The sequence below is a fragment of the Hypanus sabinus genome, chromosome 19 (genome assembly GCF_030144855.1).
Source record: "Hypanus sabinus isolate sHypSab1 chromosome 19, sHypSab1.hap1, whole genome shotgun sequence".
NCBI lineage: Eukaryota > Metazoa > Chordata > Chondrichthyes > Myliobatiformes > Dasyatidae > Hypanus > Hypanus sabinus.
Window position 1 is genome coordinate 27,538,851 of NC_082724.1, and position 20,400 is coordinate 27,559,250.

The 20,400-nt window shown below is 39.7% G+C and overlaps 1 protein-coding gene across 6 annotated transcripts in view; it reads left to right on the forward strand.

Annotated features, from left to right (window-relative positions):
* LOC132377830 (receptor-type tyrosine-protein phosphatase gamma-like) overlaps nt 1-20,400 on the forward strand; it is a 671,456-nt gene that overhangs the window by 273,656 nt on the left and 377,400 nt on the right. The gene's annotated exons all lie outside the window — the stretch shown is intronic.

The window sequence follows — 20,400 nt, forward strand, 5'->3', positions numbered from 1 at the left end:
CATTGTTCAAGAAATGTAGCAAAGGCAGATCAGTGAGCTTGACTTCAGTTGTAGGGAGAGTTATTGGAGGTAATTCTGAGGGTCAAGATTTACCATCACTTGGATACTCAAGGTCTGATCAGGAATAGTCAGCATAGTTTTGCGTGTGAGAGATCATGTCAGACAATTATTTGTGATTTTTTCAAAGAGGGGATAGAGGAATGCAGAGCCATAGATGTTATCTACATGGACTTCAGTAAGGCATTTGACGAGCTCCCACATGGCAGACTGATCTGGAAGGTAAGGTTCCATGGGATTCAGGGGATGGTAGTGAGGTGGATTCAAAATTAACTCAATGAAAGAGAGCAGAGGGTGATGGCTGAAGGTCGATCTTCTGACTGAAAGACTGTACCTAGTGGGGAGCCCCTGGTCAGTATTGGGACCTCTTTTATTTATTGTTTATGTAAATTATATAGATATGAATGTACAGAGCATGATCATCGAGTTTGCTGTTGATACTAAATTAAGGAGGTCTTGTTTGTACTGAAGCAGGTTGCAATGAATTGCAGTGGGATCTCGCTCAATTAGGGAGATGGATTTCAAATGTATTTCAACTAAGCTAAGTGTGAAAAGATGCATTTTGGACATTCAAACCAGGGTAGGACCTATACCATGAATGGCAGGGTTTGATGTGCTTTGTGGAACAGAGGAACAGTGCACAGTTTACTGAAAGCAGCTGTAGAAGTATTCAGGTTAATGAAGAAGGCAATTGGCATGCTGGCCATCATCAGTCAGCGTATCAAGTTTAGTAATAAGTACATAATATTGCAGTTAGAGAAGTAATTAGTGAGACTACTCGGAGGATTGTGTGCATTGTCGGTCATTCTGCTATAGGAAAGACATTGTCAAGCTGGATAGTGCGTCAGAGACATTTCCAATGATGTTGCTTGAACTAGAGGGCCTGAGTTACAGGGCGAGGTTGGCCATGAGGGATCTTTATTCCTCAGAGTGCAGGAAAATGAGAGGTGAACTCGTAAGTTTATAAAATCATGAGAGGTATTGATTAGATGAATGGTCATAGTCCTTTACCCAGAGTTAAGGAGTTGAAAGCTAGAGGGCACAGATAAAATATTAGAGGGGAGGGACTTACAAGAGACTTTTTCTTCTTTAGAAAAAGGGCAGTGAGTACCTGGAATGAGCTGCCAGGGGAAGGGGGTTGAGGCAAGTATATATGCAATGTTTAAAAGGCATTTTGATTAATATATGGTGGGGAACAGCTTGGAAGTTTATGCTCCAAACACAGCCAACTGGGACTAAAAGTGTTCTGCATGGATCAGTTGGCCTGAAGGGTCTACTCCCATGCTGTATTCCTGTATGAATCTAAATGTGTTACCTGTCACTAAGTGTTGATATAGTGGATCAGAGGAAGAGGTAACTGCGGCTGGCAATTCTCAGGAGATTGAGATTGTATTATCAGCTCTGCTATGTGAGATGTTTTCCCAAATTCCTTTGTCTCTGTTCTTCTCTCAGTACACTGCCACTCCTCTCCATGTGCACAAGCACACACAAACACATGTATAAACACTTCCAGGATAGCGCTGGTGATACAATGTGACGTTTTGCCGGCAGCTCACAAAACTACTAGATATTCTACTAGACATACTTCCTCTGAACTACAATCGTTGGAATCCACAACCTGTAATTTCCCTTTAAGAAATATATTTTTGAACCATCTAAGCAAACTAGCAATTTTATGATCTGAAGGATTCTGAAAACTTGACTCTCAATATTGTAGGTGCAACACCTTTAAGTGGATGAAGGTCAGCCATCATGGGAGGGGAGAGTGCTGATTAAAGCGCTGGTAGAACTCAGCAGGCCAGGCAGCGTCTATGTAAAAGATTACAGTCGAGGCCAAATCTTTATGTTTGAAGCAGAGATTGACAGATTCTTGATTGGTCGAGGCAGGGAGAAGACAGGACAGTGGGGCTGAGTGGAAAATTGGATTAGCTGTGATGAAATGGCAGAACAAACTTGATGGGCCAAATGGCCTAATTCTGCACCTATATCTTATGGTCTTTTATTTTACGGTCTAAGAATTCTCTCCAATAACTTACCTGCCATTGAAGTGAGACTCACTGGTTTATAGTTTCCAGGATAGCTCTGGTTCCCTTCTTGAACAATGGAACAACAATAACTACTCGTCCATCTTCCAGGACCTTGCATGTCCTGGAAGAGGCTGGAGAGGACACAAAAATATTTGTCAACGCCCTGCAATCCCCACTGTAGCCTCTCTCAATAACCTAGGGTGTATCCCATCAGTCCCTGGGGACTTATCCAACTTAATGCTCTTTAAGAGACCCAATACTACTTACTCTTTGACTTCAAAATGCCTCAGCCTATTAATACACTCAACACTGGTCTTAGTATCCCTATGTCCTTGTCCTCAGTAAATATTGATGTAAATATTCATGAAGGACTTCACCCCATTCGTCGCGTTCAAGCAAATGTTCACCTCTTTATCCTTGGGTGTCCCACCCTCTCCCTAGTTATCCTCTTGCGCCTAATGTATGTATAATTCAACACATTTGCATATCTTCTGCATTTGCACTGATTGACACTGAAATGTTACTGCAGGGCTTTTTCCCAAGCCGCCTGCCAGATTTTGAAACCTGCACACTTACAAGAAGTAATTGCTGCTCAGTGATATTTTCCACTCATGTCTAATAATAGTTGCAGTGAGAAGCTGAAGTTGCTGGGATAAAGCGTGCAAATGTGTATGTTTGTGCATGAAGTTACCCACAGAAGAGAGAATAGAATATATTAATCTAATTGAGATACTCATTGTATGGTAATTATATTTCTAATTTATGCTAGTTTAGATGGCATTGCACTCTAAATCACATGAAAGGACAGAAACAACATTGTGCCATTTCATTCTAGTGAAGCCAGCAGCACCAGATAAAAAACTATTTTGTATTCCAGTAGCCAAATTCACATTATAGTAACCACTGTAGATTCAAAGTAAGTAAAAGACAATGCCACGCTTTCCCTTTATATCCATGCAGTTTTGCTTTATCATGTTAAAAGTTAGACTATTGTTGGATTTTCTGAGGATAAAAATGTACATGAATCAGTAACATTGTTCGTATCTGGAATGAAATGTAAAAGAGCCCCAAGGGATCACTGCAGTTCCTCTGGGCAATGTCCTTGATCCAACTGTATTTACCATTGTATTTAATAGTAATTGCCAGTGCTGAGCTCTGCACTATCATCGTCCAGGGTGAATTGTACGGTCTGGTAAGGAGCAAGGACAAGGGTGGTAAGGTAATTACAGAGACTGTCATAAAGGCAGGAATGGCTTCTGGATGTTCTGGGGTTTAGATGTCTCAAAACAGAAAAAGAGGGAAGTAAAAGAGGTGGTGGAGTGGCATTGTTAATCAAGGATAGTATCACAGTTGCAGGAAGAGAATTATTGCGATTATTCGATAGCCTCCCAAATATCACCAGAGACTCTGAGGAGCAGATCAATAGGCAGATTTTGCAAACATGCAGAAATAAGAGGGTTCTAGTCGTTAGTGACTTCAACTTCCCTAATGTTAAATGGCAACTCTCTAGTTCAAATGGTTTAGCTGGGGCAAAATTTGTTAGGTGTGACCAGAAATTATTCCTGATACAATATATAGACAAGCTAATTAGGAGTGAGGCTATACTGGATCTGCTACTAGACAATAAAGCTGGTCACGTAACAGATCTCTTGGCGGGTGAGCATTTTGGAGATAATGACCATAACCCCTTAACCTTTACCATAGCCTTGGATAAAGACTGAAGCTGATGGTGTAGAAAAGTTTTTAATTGGGGGAGGGTTAATTACATAGTATTGGGCAAAAACTTGGAAGTATAAATAGGGAACAGATGTTTTCAGAAATATATACAACAAAAATATGAAGGTTGTTAAGGGAGCATTTGCATTGGGTTTGGAATGGACTTGCCCATTGATGATAGAGTGAAGGAACCATGGATAACTTGAGAAGTATAATATTTAGTCAAGAGTAAGAAGAAAGCATATTTAAGCTTTAGGAACAATAATCAGACAAGGCTCTTGAGAGTAACATAGTAGCTAGACAGAATCGTAAGAAGCTACTTAGAAGAGCTAGAAAGGGCATGAGAAAGTCTTGGCATGTAGGATTAAGGAAAACCCAAGACATTCTATACATATGTGAAGAACAGGAGGAATGCTAAGATAACTAGAATGAGGGTATGACTGATCGTGGATAAAAGTGAAACATGTCTGTAGTCAGAGAAGGTTGGGTTCTTCAATGAATACTTTGCTTCAGTATTCACCAATGAAAGTGGCCTTGACTAATGTGTGGTCAGTGTAGCACAGGCTAGTATGCTGGTACATGTTGAAGTTCAGGAGGCTATGTTGAAACTTCCGAAAAACATTAGGGTAGGTAAATACCTAAACCAGACAGGATATACCCCTGTTTACTACGGGAAGCTAGAGAAGAGGTTGCTGTGCCATTGCCAATTATCTTGGTGTCCTCACTGGCCACAGATGTATGACCAAAAGATTGGAGGATGGCAAATGTTACTCCTTTATTCAAAAAATGTAATAGGGATAATCTGGGAATTATACACCTGTGAGTTTAATATCACTTTGGGCAAACTTTTGGAGAGGATTCTTAGAAGCAAGATTTACAAGCATTTGTAGAAACATAGTCTGATTAAAGCTTTTCAGCATGGCTTTCTGAGGGGCAAGTTGTACCTCACAAGTTTGATTGACTGTTTCAAAGAGGTTACAAAATAAATTGATGAAGGTATAGTGCTTAACAAGGTTCCCATCGTAGGCTTATTCAAAGTCAGGAGGCATGCAATACAGGAAATCTTGGTTGTGTACATTCAGAATTAGTTTGCCTTCAGAAGGCAAAGGGTGGTAGCAAATGGAGGTCTTCCTGGAGGTCTGTAACTAGTTGTGCTCTGCAGGGGTATGTTCTCGGACCCTTGAAGAAGTGGAGGGTGGCATAGTAAGTTTGCATAAGACTCCAAAGTTGGTGGTGCTGTAGATAGTGCAGGATGTTATCATATTATCTTACCATCTCCTGATGAGCCTGTCATTGAACATGTATGCATTATGTATATTTACGCTGTGTTAATTATATTTATGTTTGCCTTCATTTTGTAATGGACTACACCGCTGCTGCAGAACACCAATTTTCATGGTATTTATATCCTGCGCTTATCTGTCTACGACTATGAACTTGAACTTGTGGACTGCAGCTGTTAAAGAAGATGGCTCATCACCATTTTCATAAGGGCAATTAGGAATGGATAATAAATGCTGGCTTTGCTATTGATGCCTATATCCATAAAACTAATAAGTAAATAAAAAAATGTCCAATACATTTATGTTTGTTGTATTGCATTTATCAAAAATGAATCAGCCATTGTAAAAGAAGAATTGTGGGAACTTTAAAAATTATGCTGCTTTGGAATTATCTCTTTAATGATTCATCTAGATTAGAAAAATGGTTTCAAATGGTCTAATTAATTATTGATTTTAGATTTAAAAATGAATGATCTGAAAACAAATCTTCTCATTTATGAATGGGATGAACGAAACCCCTACCGGTACAAAATATATATTCTGTTCATAATTTTACACTATGCTACTACTCCCTTTGCTTCATTATATTTTTGGATAAAGATTTATATTGGGATTGATGTCTTTGTTCTATGGTAGTTTCACACAGTTATTTTTCACCTTAATATTTTGAAGCTTATCACTGTTTTATCATTGTTCAGACAAAAATAAAATCAGTCACTTCAGATCATGACATTTGTTAAAGAGAACTGATGTACGTGCAAAAATGTCAGTCCATCATTCTGTAAGCTTTGCCAATTTATTATGTATAGGCTTTCACAAGCTGGGTATGAAATTGATTTTTTTCATATGCCTGATGCATTATTTCTATCAATGGTTACTCAGAATGTAATATATTAATAAAGGTTAATGAATTTTCAATGGCATTGTTCATTATAGGTCAAATTGTTTGTTTTCCATTGTGCTCTGTTCTAACAGATAATGTAATTATTCTGTTGGTGAGGTGAAGTTGTTTTTCTTTGAGTTGAGCTAGGAGATGTAATTGACCACTGGGTTGAAATCAGTGTTTAATTGGATAGCAGATCACAGTCTTGGCTTCCCATTTCTTTGAAAGGAGTATAATTAGTAAGGTCAGGTTATAACTCTTGTTTTCTGAATTAAATGGGTACTTTTGTTTTTTTATGCCATCTTTTTTGAAGAGTCACACTAAAAACCACATTAATGATTGATGTGCAGTGGACTAAAAATGCGCAGTAAATATGCTATTTTAATGGCCTCCGTGCTCAGCAGGAAGCCTTGACAACAAGTTGCAACTATGAGGCATTTTGCAAAGGTTGCAGGCAGTTTGCCCCATGCAGCTGAATTTCGTAATGTATGCACACCAACTTTCTTTGGAAATTTAGGCCATTGAAGTTGATTCTTTGGTCCTGTGCAGTAAGGTAGTGCGTGATTTCACTTTTCAGGGAGCAACCACCACTGTCTTCCCCATTCTGTTTTCCTTGGACCAGTGCAGTGGTAATGCACTGCATGAAAGTTCCTCCTATACACTTCGTGTCGTGTCAGTATCCTAGCTGGTTGCACCATATCAGCTTCTGAAATTAAAGAAGGGGGCAAGGATTGGTTTTTGGGTAAAAGGATGAAAATGTTTGCAGCTTCCCTAGCAGACTGTACAAGGTGAATTGAAAGCATGTGTCCTGAAAACATAACGAGTAGGAGCTGAGGTATTCAGATCATGTGGTTATGTTGGCAAGACTAGCTGGTGTGTTGAGTGCTAGACACACGAGGTTGAGTGTGAGAGATTGAGAGGAAGGAATAATGTGCAATGCTTATAAAGGGAAAGCTGAAGGTTTTGTGTGCAGTAAAGATAGAGGTGACGATCTGGGGCGTAGGAATCCTTATCTTGGCAGTCATTGCAAGTCCGTGTCTAATTAAAAACTAATGAGCTAGGATTCTTCCTTTACTACCCTTTAAAGAAAAATCCACATCTATTTTGGGAACTTCATCATTTGGTCTAACTGGTCCATACTGACCAAGGTGCCTATCCAAGCTCATCCCTCTTGCCAACATAACTTTTTAACTTTTCTGATCCGTATACATACACTGCCTTTTAAAAGTTATTATTGTACTTACCTCAAGTACTTCCTCTGACAGCTCATTCCGTATACATAACATCTCAAGTGGTGAAAAAGTAGCCCCTCAAGTTCCTCTTGAATCTCTCCCCTCTCACCTTAAACCTATGCCCTCTACTTCTTGATTCCACAATTCTGAGGATTGGGGGGGGAGTGTATTCATCCCATGTACAGCAGTCATTATGTTATGCATCTGTGCAAGATCACCCCTGTGTCCTATGCACTAGGAAATAAAAGTCCCAGCTTGTCCAATCTCTTTCAGTCCCTCAACATCCTTATAACTAGCCAAGATGACAGCGCGACGCAGCTTGCAGCAGCCACTCCGGAGCTGATATCTGTTATTTGTTAAGCAGGGTGCCGTGCACAATCCTAATCTGATGAAAAACAGACATGGGAGCACGGAGGAACATCTGGAAATCTCCAGGAAGCCCCTCTTCATTGCTGCTGCTGCTGCTGTGAGGTCCGGGTCTCTGCTGAGAAGAACAGGCCCCCAGTCCTCGGGGTTGCGTTGCCGGTGGCCTTTGGCGGGGGTGTCTTAATACGCTTGGCAGAGGATGATGCTCGGAGAAGCTGTGCCGGAGGGGATGGTCGGAGGCTCAGAGGTTGGACAGACTCGGAGTCCTCTGCGGTCAGGTCGCTTTCAGTGTATGCTGTGTCTGCGAGGCTGAGTCGGGCGGCGCCGTGGAAGTCCATAGCAGGAGTACTCCCTTCTGCCGTCTGCGTGGGATGACGAATCTACTCTTGTGAACTTGTGGAAACTGTGTGGTGGTTTCTTTTGAACTTATAGTCTTTTAACATCTTTGGACTATTTTTACTGTGTCCATTGTCTTTTTTTTTATCAATTATGCTATTGTTTGAACTGTTGTAACTATGTGGTTTTGTGCAGGTCTTGTAGCTTTAGTTTTTGGTCTTGTCTGTCAGGTGGGTTTGGAGCTCCTTTTTGCGGAACGTGCTAAGATGGTAGCGCAATATTAATATGCAGCAGCCTCTCCGGACTCTGGATTGGGAATTGCCAAACGTTATGTGGATTTTCTGGTGTAGTCTGTTTTGTCATGAGCTTTTGTGATATCATTCTGGGGGAACATTGTCTCATTTTTAAACTGCATTGCATTTGCGGTTTCTAAGTGACAATAAACTGAAACTGAACTGATAAATCTTTTCTACACTCTTTCTAGTTTAATGATATATTTCCTATAGCAGGGCAACCAAAACCAAACGTAATACTCCAAGGGTGGTTTCAACAGCAGGTACCTGTACACCTGCAGCATGACCTCCCAACTTTTATACTCTGTCTTGACTTATGAAGGCAAGCATGCCAAAAGCCACATTCATCTTCCTCTGTACTGGTGCCGCTACTTTCCATGAACCATGTACTTGTATTCCAAGGTCCCTCTGTTCTACAGCATTCCCCAGTACCCTGCCATTTGCAGTAAAAGTCCATACCTGAATTTGACTTTCCAAAATGTAACACTTGGCACCTATCTGAATTAAACTCCATTTGCAATTCCTTAGCCCACTTACTCAGCCAATCAAGATCCCACAGTAATTTTTGATAACTTTCATTGTCTACGATATAACCTACTTTAGTGTCATATACAAACTTACTAATTCTTATTCTTATTCACGTAATTGTTATAAATGACAAACAACAATGGGCCAAGCGCTGCAAATGACAATTTGCCCAGCGCCAGTCGCTGAGCTACACCTCTAGTCACGCACCTCCAGTCCGAAAAATAACCTGCCACCATTACCATCTGCTTTATATTATCAAGCCAATTATGTATCTAATTAACTAGCTCTCTGATCACTTGCCTGGATTCTATGAAATCTAACCTTCCAGAGTAGTCTACCATGTGGAACCTTATCAGAGGTCTTGCTGAAGTCCATTTAAGTTATGTCTACCATCCTGCCCTGTTTAATTTTCTTGGTCACCTCATCAAAATAATCAATAATTCCTCATGCTAACTACCCCAAGTTAATGACTGTCTTTCCAGCTGAATGTATATCTTATCCCTCAAAATCCTCTCCCTGACCACAGATGTTTGACTAACTAACCTGTAGTTCCCAGGTTTTCCTTTACTGCCATTCTTAAATAAAGACATAACATTCGCTACCCTCCAGTCTCCCCTCCAGCGCATCACCCATGGCTACTAAAGATGGAAGTATCTCAGAGAAGGATCCCAAAACTTCTTTAGTCTCCCGCAATGCTCTTAGATACACATGGTCAGACCCTGGAGATTTGTCTACCTTCATACCTTTGAAGACAAGTAACTAATTAAGGTAGTATCAGTTCACTGCACCTTTTCCGGGATAAACATGCATTGGACATTACGAGAGATGCACAAGAAAGCTGTTTACACCTTTTAGGTAATACTTGAAGTCATAACCCACAGAGATAAATAAACTGGACTGGTCAAAGAACACTGAGGCTGTCTACAAGAAGGGTCAGAGCCGTCTCTATTTCCTGAGGAGACTGAGGTTCTTTAACATCTGCCGGACGATGCTGAGGATGTCCTACGAGGCTGTGGTGGCCAGTGCTATCATGTTGGCTATTGTGTGCTGGGGCAGCAGGCTGAGGGTAGCAGGCACTGACAGAAACAACAAACTCATTCATAAGGCCAGTGATGTTGTGGGGTTGGAACTGGACTCTCTGATGGTGTCTGAAAAGAGGATGCTGTCCAAGTTGCATGCCATCTTGGACAATGACTCCCATCCACTCCATAATGTACTGGTTAGGCACAGGGGTACATTCAGCCAGAGACTCATTCCACTGAGATGTAACACTGAGCATCATAGGAAGTCATTCCTGCCTGTGGCCATCAAACTTAACAACTCCTCCCTCGGAGTGTCAGACACCCTGAGCCAATAGGCTGGTCCTGGACTTATTTCCACTTGGCATGATTAACTTATTATTATTTAATTATTTATGGTTTTATATTGCTATATTTCTACACTATTCTTGGTGCAGCTGTAACGAAACCCAGTTTCCCTCGGGATCAATAAAGTATGACTGTCTGTCTGTCTAAAGCAAAAATTGGAAAAAGCAAGCTGATTTGGAGCTTTGATATTTTTCAGGTGATGAAATCATTTCCTTTTCTGTATACTCTGTATATTTTAACTGGCAATCTACCCATCATTGCTGGAAGTATGAGTATGGTACTGTTTTGTTTCAATCATTTTATGAAAAAGACAACATTGCTGCACTTTACAAATAGAAGTAGTACTTGGTATGTATATCGATATGTAACTCTATGTGAGATGAGATCTGTTGTGATGTGACTGATGTTACTTTGCACAAATTTCCAATATTACTGGAGGCATTTTGTTTCCTTTAGTGAGAGTTGCTTCCACTTGCATGGCACCTGTCATTTCCTTTTTCTCTGGTTGTGACATTGCAGGTCCCCAAAGGAGAACAGTGTGGAGCCCTAAGGCAAATTGAAACCTGTCATCTTTCCAAAACTATTTTTTCCATATGTGCTAGTTCAGGGAGCCCTTTGGGTACCAGTGAAGAGAAATGTCACCATAAACCATTGGTTGTGTGTTCACAAAATTACTTTTAAACTTAATCTTTTTCAAAGTTCAAAGTATATTTCTTATCAAAGCACATGTATGTTATCATATACGCTACTTTAAAATTCATTTTCTTGCAGGTATTTACAGAAAAAAGATATGAAACATAATTTTCAAAACTACTATATGTAAAAAATGACTAAACAAACAACCAATGTGCAAAAGAAGACAAAATGGGCAAATAAAAATAATACTAAGGAAATGAGTTCTAAAGAGTCATTGAAAGTGAGGCTGTAGCTCATAGTATCAGTTCAAAGTAGTGGTGAATAAAGTGATCCATGCAGGTTCAGGAGCCTGATGGTTGTAGAGTAATAACTGTTTGTGAACCTAAGACTCCTGTACCTCCTATGTGATGGTATTAGCAAGAAGGCGACATGGCCTGGATGGACAATGGATCCAGCTTTCCTGTGGCTGTGCTCCATAGTGGAAGGGCTTTTTCTGTGATGGACTGGGCTATGTCAACCACTTTCTATAGCCTTTTCCATTCCTGGGTGTTTCCATACCAGACCATGGTGCAACCAGTTAGGATACTTTCCAATGTACATCTGTAGAAGTTTGTTAGCTTTCTATAGAAGTTTTGAAATATATTAAAACCATTATCCAAAGGGAAAAATGTCTTTTTATCTCCTTAAGGACCTCTTTCCTCTTAGGCCTACTCAAAGCCTTTGATTTTCTAATGATTTTGTAGGCAGCCAAGAATTGTAAGTCCTTTTGTATAGTTGAGCAAACCTCTGCTTTGAGTAGAATTGCCTGCCTTACTTTCAAAATGGGGCAAATTGTTAAAATAACAGGATCATATTAACTGCCAGGTTTGTTAGTGCTCATTGTTTGCAACTGAAATCAGTGTGCCAAGAAGAGGAAGATTAGCTCAGTTTGAGTTTGAGGAGCATGAATTATTCCATTTTAATAACATTCAAGATTTAGCTTTGGTACAATTCTTTTCAGGAATAGATGCAAAAACAAAAATGAGAATTTCAAAGTTAAGTGGCAAGGATTTAATTGTAAGCCATTTATTGATGAGCAAGTTTTTTGTAGCCCACAATTAATCTACAAATACTGTATAGGTCTTGGGTATTTGAATTCCTGGGCATAACATAAATAAATACCACATGACATCTTTTCACCCAATGAAATTTGTAACCATTCTGTATTGAGCCCAGACATACAGTGAGATAATCAAGTGCCAAGCTGTCTGTTCAGGAAAGGAATATTAAGATCAGGCAAGGGAAGAGAGAGTGAAAATGGGGAATGACAAGCCTATTAGACAGACGCAAATAATTGGGGAACATGCTGAGTAATAACAGTGCACTTAAGCTATAATTAATGCAGGAGTGTCAGTGGGAATAATGTAAAAGAATAATGGGAATAATCGGAATAATTTCAGATTCCAAAGTAATTTGGTCAGGTCAATATTATTGTCCAAAATTAGAAGTTAACCTGTGGTTAAGGATAATATATTAGCATAGATTGGTTTAAAAATGAAAAGAAATAACCTTATTGTCTTGGATCTGATCTTCTGCCTCATCATGTTGCCTGCAGAACTTATCTGACCATGCTACCTTGTATCAGATACAGAGCTCTGACAGTACTGATCAAATGTGAACAAGTTTAAACATGAGTTTGTTCAATCCCATCCCAGAATAATCTGCAACCTCAACATCTTCGCATTGCTCTTAAATGCCTCCTGCGCAATGTTGAGGCTAGAAGTTTTTGTTCGATGATGTTCATCATTTAAGCAGTACTAGTATGTAACAATGCTATCAAATGAATTTATGATGTAATCATCATGATCTGGACTGTTTGGAGTTCTTGTTTTGATGCTCCAGTCTCTTGTGGATGTTATCAGCATATTCCATCAAAATACATTGCAGTTGGAAATGAAGATTGTGTTACACCTCTAAAGAAACATTTCCAACATTGTACATATGGGTGTGTTTTTCATAAGATGGAAGATGGTGAGGGTTGTCATGAGGGACTGAAGGTAAACTATTTTACCTAAAAACAAAAATATGCCTAGGAGTTTAAAGAAGCAGAAATGAAACATTGAAGTTCCCAACTATAGGTACTGTGACTACATGAGAATCAGTGGGTCATTTTAGGGAAAGAGAAAGAGAGGATAAAGGCATAGCTGCAAATGCTCTTAAAGATGTACCAAACCAATTTTAAAGTAAAGTTAAAATGACACATTGAGCAGACTACATAGAATATAAAGTTAAAATACACAAGAGTGTACAGATAACATTCAGCAGGATGGAGCATTTCAGTTCTCAGGAGAGACTGGAGTGACTGGATATGTTGGCCCTTGCCCAGATGGTGTCCTTGGCTGTGACCTTAGTTTCTGCGCAGATCAGCTGGTGGGGGTATTTTCCAAGATAACATGCTTTATTGACTACTGACTAGTGCCTCTGACTCCAGCCTCCCAGACAACCTCGACCTGCTGCAATTTGTCTATAGCTGAGAAAGTTCTACAGTAGACACTATCTCTTGGTCCTACACTCATCTTTGGAACATCTGAACATTAAGGCACCAATGTTAGACTATTGTTAATTGATTACAGCTCAGCTTTCAATACTATAATTCCAAGCAAACTCATCTCCAAGCTTCTAGACCTGGGACTTAGCACCTCCCTTTCCAATTGTATCCTTCACTTCCTGACCAATAGACTGCAATGAGAAAGAGTAGGTGATGACATCTCTGCCATGATTATCCTCAACAGTGGTGCAAAGCTGCATCCTCAATCTCCTACTCTACCTCCAACTGTGTGTCCAGATTCTACTTCCTTCATCAGTTTGCAGATGATACCATGTCTCAAATAATGATTAGTCAGAGCACTGAAAGGAAATAGAGAGCTTAGTGATATGATGTCATGACAACCGTCTTTCAATGTCTGCAAAACAAAAGGTTTCAGGGAGAGTGCAGCATGCATGCTCCTGTTGGTATCATCAGTGCTGAGGTTGAGAGGGTTGAGAGTCTCAAGATTCCATGAGTAAACATCATCAATAACCTGTCCTGTTCCAAACACAGTGCCCCCACTTCCTCAGGAGGCAAAGATGTTTAGCATTACCCGTTTAAGCATCACCAATATTTATTGCTGCAGTATAGTGACATCCAGAATCCTACCCAGATGCACCACTGCATAGTATGGCAACTGCTCGGCCCCTGACTGCAAGAAACTGCAGAAAATTGTGGCCTCATCTCAGCACATCAGGGAAACCAGCCTCCCCACCATGGACTCTGTCTATATATCTCACTCTCTCTGTAAGGCAGCCAGTATAATCAAAGACACCACTAACTCTGCCATTCTCACTTTTCCCCTCTACCACTGGACAGAATATACAAGAGAAGTTTTCACTATACCTCAGTACATGAGACAATAACCCAGTTTAGTTCACTGTTATCCTTGGAGCAGAGGTAACTGAGGGAAGTCCTGACTGAGGTGCACAAAATTACGAGAGGCATAAATAAGGTAGTTAGCAAGAAACATTTCCCCCAAAATTGCAGAGCATATATTGAAGATAAAGATTGAAGAAGTAGATCTAAGGAAGAATTTTTTTCATCCCAAAGATGTTTACAATCTGGAAAACACTTCCTGAGTGACTGGTGGATGCAGGGACTCTTAGAACATCTGTTTAAGTATCTCGACACGCATTTAAATCACCAAGGCATAAAAGGTTATGGACAAAGTGCTGGTAAATGGGCTGAATAAAGATAAATACTTGATGGTTGATATAGCCATTGCAAGCTGAGAAGCTTGTCTGTGTCCTAAAAGACTGTGTGAAGTGGCTTGAAAATAGTGACACCCATTTGGTAGGAAAAGAAAGAAAATCACAACGTTATCATTTGACCACACACAGTTAAAGTCCCACTTATAACTATACCAGTTGTCATTCCTTGTGCTAATATTTTTTAAAGAATTCAAGTACAACTTATTCCTCAAAAGAGGGCACAATACAGCAGTTTGTAACTCAAAGCATTATGGAATAAATAAGTGATATTTTTAATGAAATCCTAGCACAAAGAGATATTTTTCATGTCACAAAGAAAGAGTCTGCAAAATATAACTGCTACTAATGACACAAGAATTACTTTGTGTAGCATTTACTCTAAGAGCAAAGTAATTTTACCTTAATGTGAAATAACAGGGTTTCAGAGTCACAGTCTAGATTAATAGTGATTGATCAGATTTCATTGCTGAGCTAGTTCCAGCTTATTTCATTATGGAGAAAGATATGTATGGTAAGCAGTTAATTCACATATTTTCGTAGTGAAATGTATTTGGTATGGGTTGCTATGATGGCTAGTCTCTTGAGGTACCATAAGTCTGACTGTTCAAAAAAGTTTGGCTTCATAGCTGAAACATCATTGGAAGTATGTTTTCAGGATTCACAAGTATGTGCCAAAGTCATGATTGAAGATAGTGTTGTTCAAGAACGACAACAATTTCAAAGATTCAAAGAGATGAATCACTGGAGACAAGGTACATATCTGATGTCCAACTAGTCCATTGTAAACCAAGGTTGGTTCCATATTAATTCGATCCAAATGAATGAAAAGTTTGAGAAATTTGTCAAAGTCACACAAGGCAAAATGACGACACCAGCAAAAAGTAGTGGTTAGCACAACATTCCACAGTACTAGCGACCCAGGTTTAATTCCTGCCACTGCCTGTAAGGAGTTTTATACATTCTTCCTGTGACCACATGGGTTTCCTCCATGTGCTCCAGTTTCCTCCCATATTCCAAAGATGTACCGGTTGAGAAGTTAATTGGTCAGTGTAAATTGTCTTGTGATTAGGCTAGGATTAAATCAGGTGTTGCTTGGTGGTTGATTCCACACTGTATCTCAATAAATAATAAATAAGTAAATGGTATCCTTAAATCGGAAGGTCACTAATAATGAACAATAGCATTTGCCAATTTCTCATGCCCTTCAGGCACAGTTCTATACTAAAACTTGATTTGGCACATTCTGTTGAACAACCTAATATGCATGAAGATAGTCACAATTAACTTACAATCAGTGTGCATACAGGATCATGATCTTGAACTAAAATGCTCAATAGAATCAGATATTCCCCAAAGATCTCCCAAAGTACTATGGACAACATTTTGCAAGACAGTATCAATTTTCTATGTAATCAAAATAGACCCGGCAGAACTGATGAGAAAACACTCTTCACTCAAAAAGACCCTGATGGGAGTTATGTACAGACCCCCAAACAGTAGTAAGGATGTCTTTTACATATTACAATAGGAGATAGAAAGTGCGTGCCAAAAAGGCAGTGTTACGACAGAAATGGGGGATTTCAATATGCAACTAGATTGGGAAAACCAGATTGGTGCTGGATCGCAAGAGGGAGAATTTCTAGAATGCCTACAAGATGGCTTCATAGAGCAGCTCCTGTTAAGCCCATGAGGGACCAGCTATTCTGGATTGGGTGTTGTGCAGTGAATCAGAATTGATTAATGACTTTAAGGTAAAAGAACCCTTTGGGGAAAATGATCATAATATGATTAGATTCACCCTGAAATTTGAGAAGGAGAATTACAGAGGCATGAGAGAGGAGTTGGCCAAAACTGATTGGAAAAGAACACTGGCAGGAATGATGGCAGAGCAGCAATGGCTGAAATTTCTGGAAGTAACTCAGAAGGCACAGGATATATACACCACAAAAAGGGCGAAGGATTCTAAAGGCAAGATGGCACATCCATGGCAAACAAGAAGGTCAAAGCCAAAGATTAAAATTAGCAAAATTAGTGGGAAGTTAGAGGATTGGGAAACTTTTAACAACCAACAAACGCCAACTGAGAAAGTTATTCAGAAGGAAAAGATGGAATGCGAGAGTAAGCTAGCCAATAATACTAAAGAGGCTGCCACAAGTTTCTTCAGAGAGAAAAGGTGTAAAAGAGACGCAGGAGTGGGTATCGGACCACTGGAGAAGTAGCAATGGGGACGAGGAAATGGCAGACAAACTGAATAATTATTTTTGCATCAGTCTTCACTATTGAAGACACTAGCAGTGTGGTAGAAGTTTTAGAGTGGCAAGGAGCGAGTGAAGTTTCCAATAGCAAGAAGAAAATGTTTGGGAAGCTAGAAAGTCTGAAGGTAGATAAGTCACCAGGATCAGATGGTGTACACCCCAGTGTTCAGAAAGAGGTGGCTGAAGAGATTGTGGAGGCATTAATATTAATCTTTCAAGAAGCACTAGATTCTGCAATAGTTCCAAAGACTAAAAAATTGCAGATGTCACTCCACTCTTCATGAAGAGAGAGAGGCAGAAGAAAGGAAATTATAGGCCAGTTAGTCTGGCCCCAGTGATTAGGAAGATGTTGGAGCCGATTATGAAGGATGATGTCTCAGGGTATTTGGAGGCACATGATAAAACAGGCAGTTGTCAGTGTGGTTTCCTCAAGGGAAAATCATGCCTGACAAATCTGTTAGAAGTTTTTGAAGAAATAACAAGCAGAATAGACAAAGGAGAATCAGTTGATGTTGTGTACTTGGATTTTCAGAAGGCCTTTGACAAGGTGCCACACATGAGACTGCTTAGCAAGTTAAGAGCCCGTGGTATTAAAGGAAAAATGGTAGCATGTATAAAGAAGTGACTGATTGGCAGGAGGAAAAGAGTGGGAATAAAGGGAGTCTTTTCTGGTTGGCTGCCGGTGACTAGTAGTGTTCCACAGGAGTCTGTGTTGGGACTGCTTTTTATGGTTTATGTCAATGACTTGGGTGATGGAATTTATGGCTTTGTTACAAAGTTAGTGGATGATATGAAGATAGGTAGAGGGACAAGTAATTTTGAGGAAGTAGAGGGTGACAGAAGAATCTAGATTAGAAAAATGGACAAAAGAAGTGGCAGATGGAATGTAGTGTCGGGAAGCACTTTGCTAGAAAAGATAAAGCAGTAGATTATTTTCCACAGGGAGAGAAAAATTCAGAAGTCTGAAGTGCACAGACTCTTGGGAGTCCTTGTGCAGGATTCCCTAAATGTTAATTTAAGGGTTAAGTCTGTGATAAGGAAGGCAAATGTGACATTAGCATTCATTCATTTCAACAGGATTAGAATATAAAAACAAGGGTGTAATGTTGAGGCTTTATAAAGTACTGGTGAGCTCTCACTTGGAGTATTATGTGCACTTTTGGGCCCCTTATCTAAGAAAGGATGTGCTGACACTGGAGAGAGTTCAAAAGAGTTTTGTGAAAATGATTACAGGTGTGATTGGCTTGTCATATGAAGAGTGTTTGATGTCTGTAGGCCTGTTATCACTAGAATTCAGAAAAAATGAAACATATTGAATGGTGAAAAGTCTTGATAGAGTGGATAGGAAGAGGATGTTTTCAAAGGTGGAAGATTCTAGGACCAGGAGACACAGCCTCACAATAGAGCAGTGTCCTTTTAGAACAGAGAAGAAGCTATATTCCTTTAGCCAGAGGGTGGTGAATCTGTGGAATTCTTTCCCACAGGCAGCTGTGGAGGCCAAGGCTTTACAAATATTTCAGGCAGAGGTTGATACATTCTTGATTGGTCACTGCATGAAGGGACACAGAGAGAAAGCATGAGATTGGAGCTGAAAGAAATAATGGAGCAGCTATGACAAAATGGCAGAGAAGACCCAATGGGCCAAATAGTCTCATTCTGCTCCTATATCTTATGGTATATACAGAAGGATTTAGTATTTCAAATCCATAACTCACTAAAAGTGGTCATGGATGTTGATAATGTGGTAATGTAGGCATATGTCATGCATGCTTTCATTGGATGGACCATTAAGAATACAAGTACAGAAGTTATGTTGCAGCTATGTCAAACGTTGGTTAGGCAATACGTGGAGTTTTATGTATTCTTGCAGTCACTCCATTACAGGAAGGATGGGGATGGTTTGTGAGGGGTACAGAAGGGACTTGCAGGGTGTTGCCTTAATTAGAAGGTATCAGCTATAAGATGAGGTTGGACTAACTTGGCAAACATGAGGAAATCTGCAGATGCTGGAAATTCAAACAACACACACAAAATGCTGGTGGAACGCAGCAGGCCAGGCAGCATTTATAGAGAGAAGCGCAGTTTACATTTTGGGCTGTCTGGGCCTTATATTCCGTCTGGGTAGCCTCCAACCTGATGGCATGAACATTGATTTCTCTAACTTCTGTTAATGCCCCTCCTCCCTTTCTCACCTCACTCCTTATTTATTTATTCTCTCCCCCCCCCCCTTTTTTCTCTCTCTTTTTTGTCTGTCCCTCTCACAATCACTCCTTGCCTGCTCTCCATCTTACTCTGGTGCTCCCCTCCCCCTTTCTTTCCCCCTAGGCCGTCCCATGATCCTCTCCCTTCTCCAGCTCTGTATACCTTTTGCCAATCAACTTTCCAGCTCTTAGCTTCATCCCTTCCCATCCTGTCTTCTCCTATCATTTTGGATCTCCCCATCCCACTTTCAAATCTCTTACCATATCTTCATTCAGTTAGTCCTGACAAAGAGTCTCAGCCCGAAACATCGACTGTACTTCTTCCTATAAAAGCTGCCTGGCCTGCTGTGTTCCACTGGCAGTTTGTGTGTGTTGCTTGAATTTCCAGCATCTGCAGATTTCCTCGTGTTTACATAGAGAATAATCTAACTAGCTTGGAGGAAGTAATGAAAAATCTTCCCCATCACAATGAGAAATTGGATTATTGAGCTGAAAGAATACATCTTGGTCCAAATCTATGTGTTGATGGACTGAAACTTGTTACAGAGAAGAATGATGTTTTCATGAAATCCAAACATCATGGAAAGTTGCAAAGCCTTGTTATTTTCTGGGATTGATTCAATAATATTCTGGATTACAATGGCACTAAATTGCACTGAATTGTTAACAAGTGCAAGAAATGTACTTAAACTGATGTGTAAAGGAATGATACAATATTTTGAAATGCATTTCTGTGCTTCATGTTAATGGTATGAACACTACCACCATTCATGTTCATGGGCTAGAAAAGCCTACGTTTACTTTATGTAAATGTAGCTATTTTCATATTGAGTAAGAAACACAAGTAATTATCTTCAATGGGTTAAATTACATTTTCTGTCTAGTTGGATTAACAATGAAGACGTCAAAAGAAATTACATACTGTCATTCAAACCAACATTTCAGCTTTTGTTTTGCTGAAGTAAGATATCCAAATCAAACTTTCCTGGTTGTTCTATATATTTTTTGTAATTATTTAAGAAAAAGCTGCAGATCAGAAAATGATGAGAACTGAAGAAGAATATTTAATCGGCTCGCCTGATCGCAAGATGCATTTTGAGAAATTTGAAGCACGTGCTCAGCAACATTCTCCAAGTTCAACAGTCTTCAGAGCAGAACTATTACATTCAGTTGCAGCTTGTTAGGGAAAGGACTAGCTTTCAAGCAACAACTTCAGCTAACTAAATTAATGGATTATCAGTTAAATTAGTAAATTAATTTATTGTGCTATTCAAAAAAGTGTGCAGCTATTTTAACATTTTGTTTAAAATTTAAATGTTGTTGTTTAGTTTTATTTTGTTTACTCTTTTAGGATCTGGGCGTGTCTAGGACTTATTGACCATCCCTAGTCACCTTTAAGAAGGGGAATGTAGTTCTAGAGCATGGTTGGGGAGGAAATTC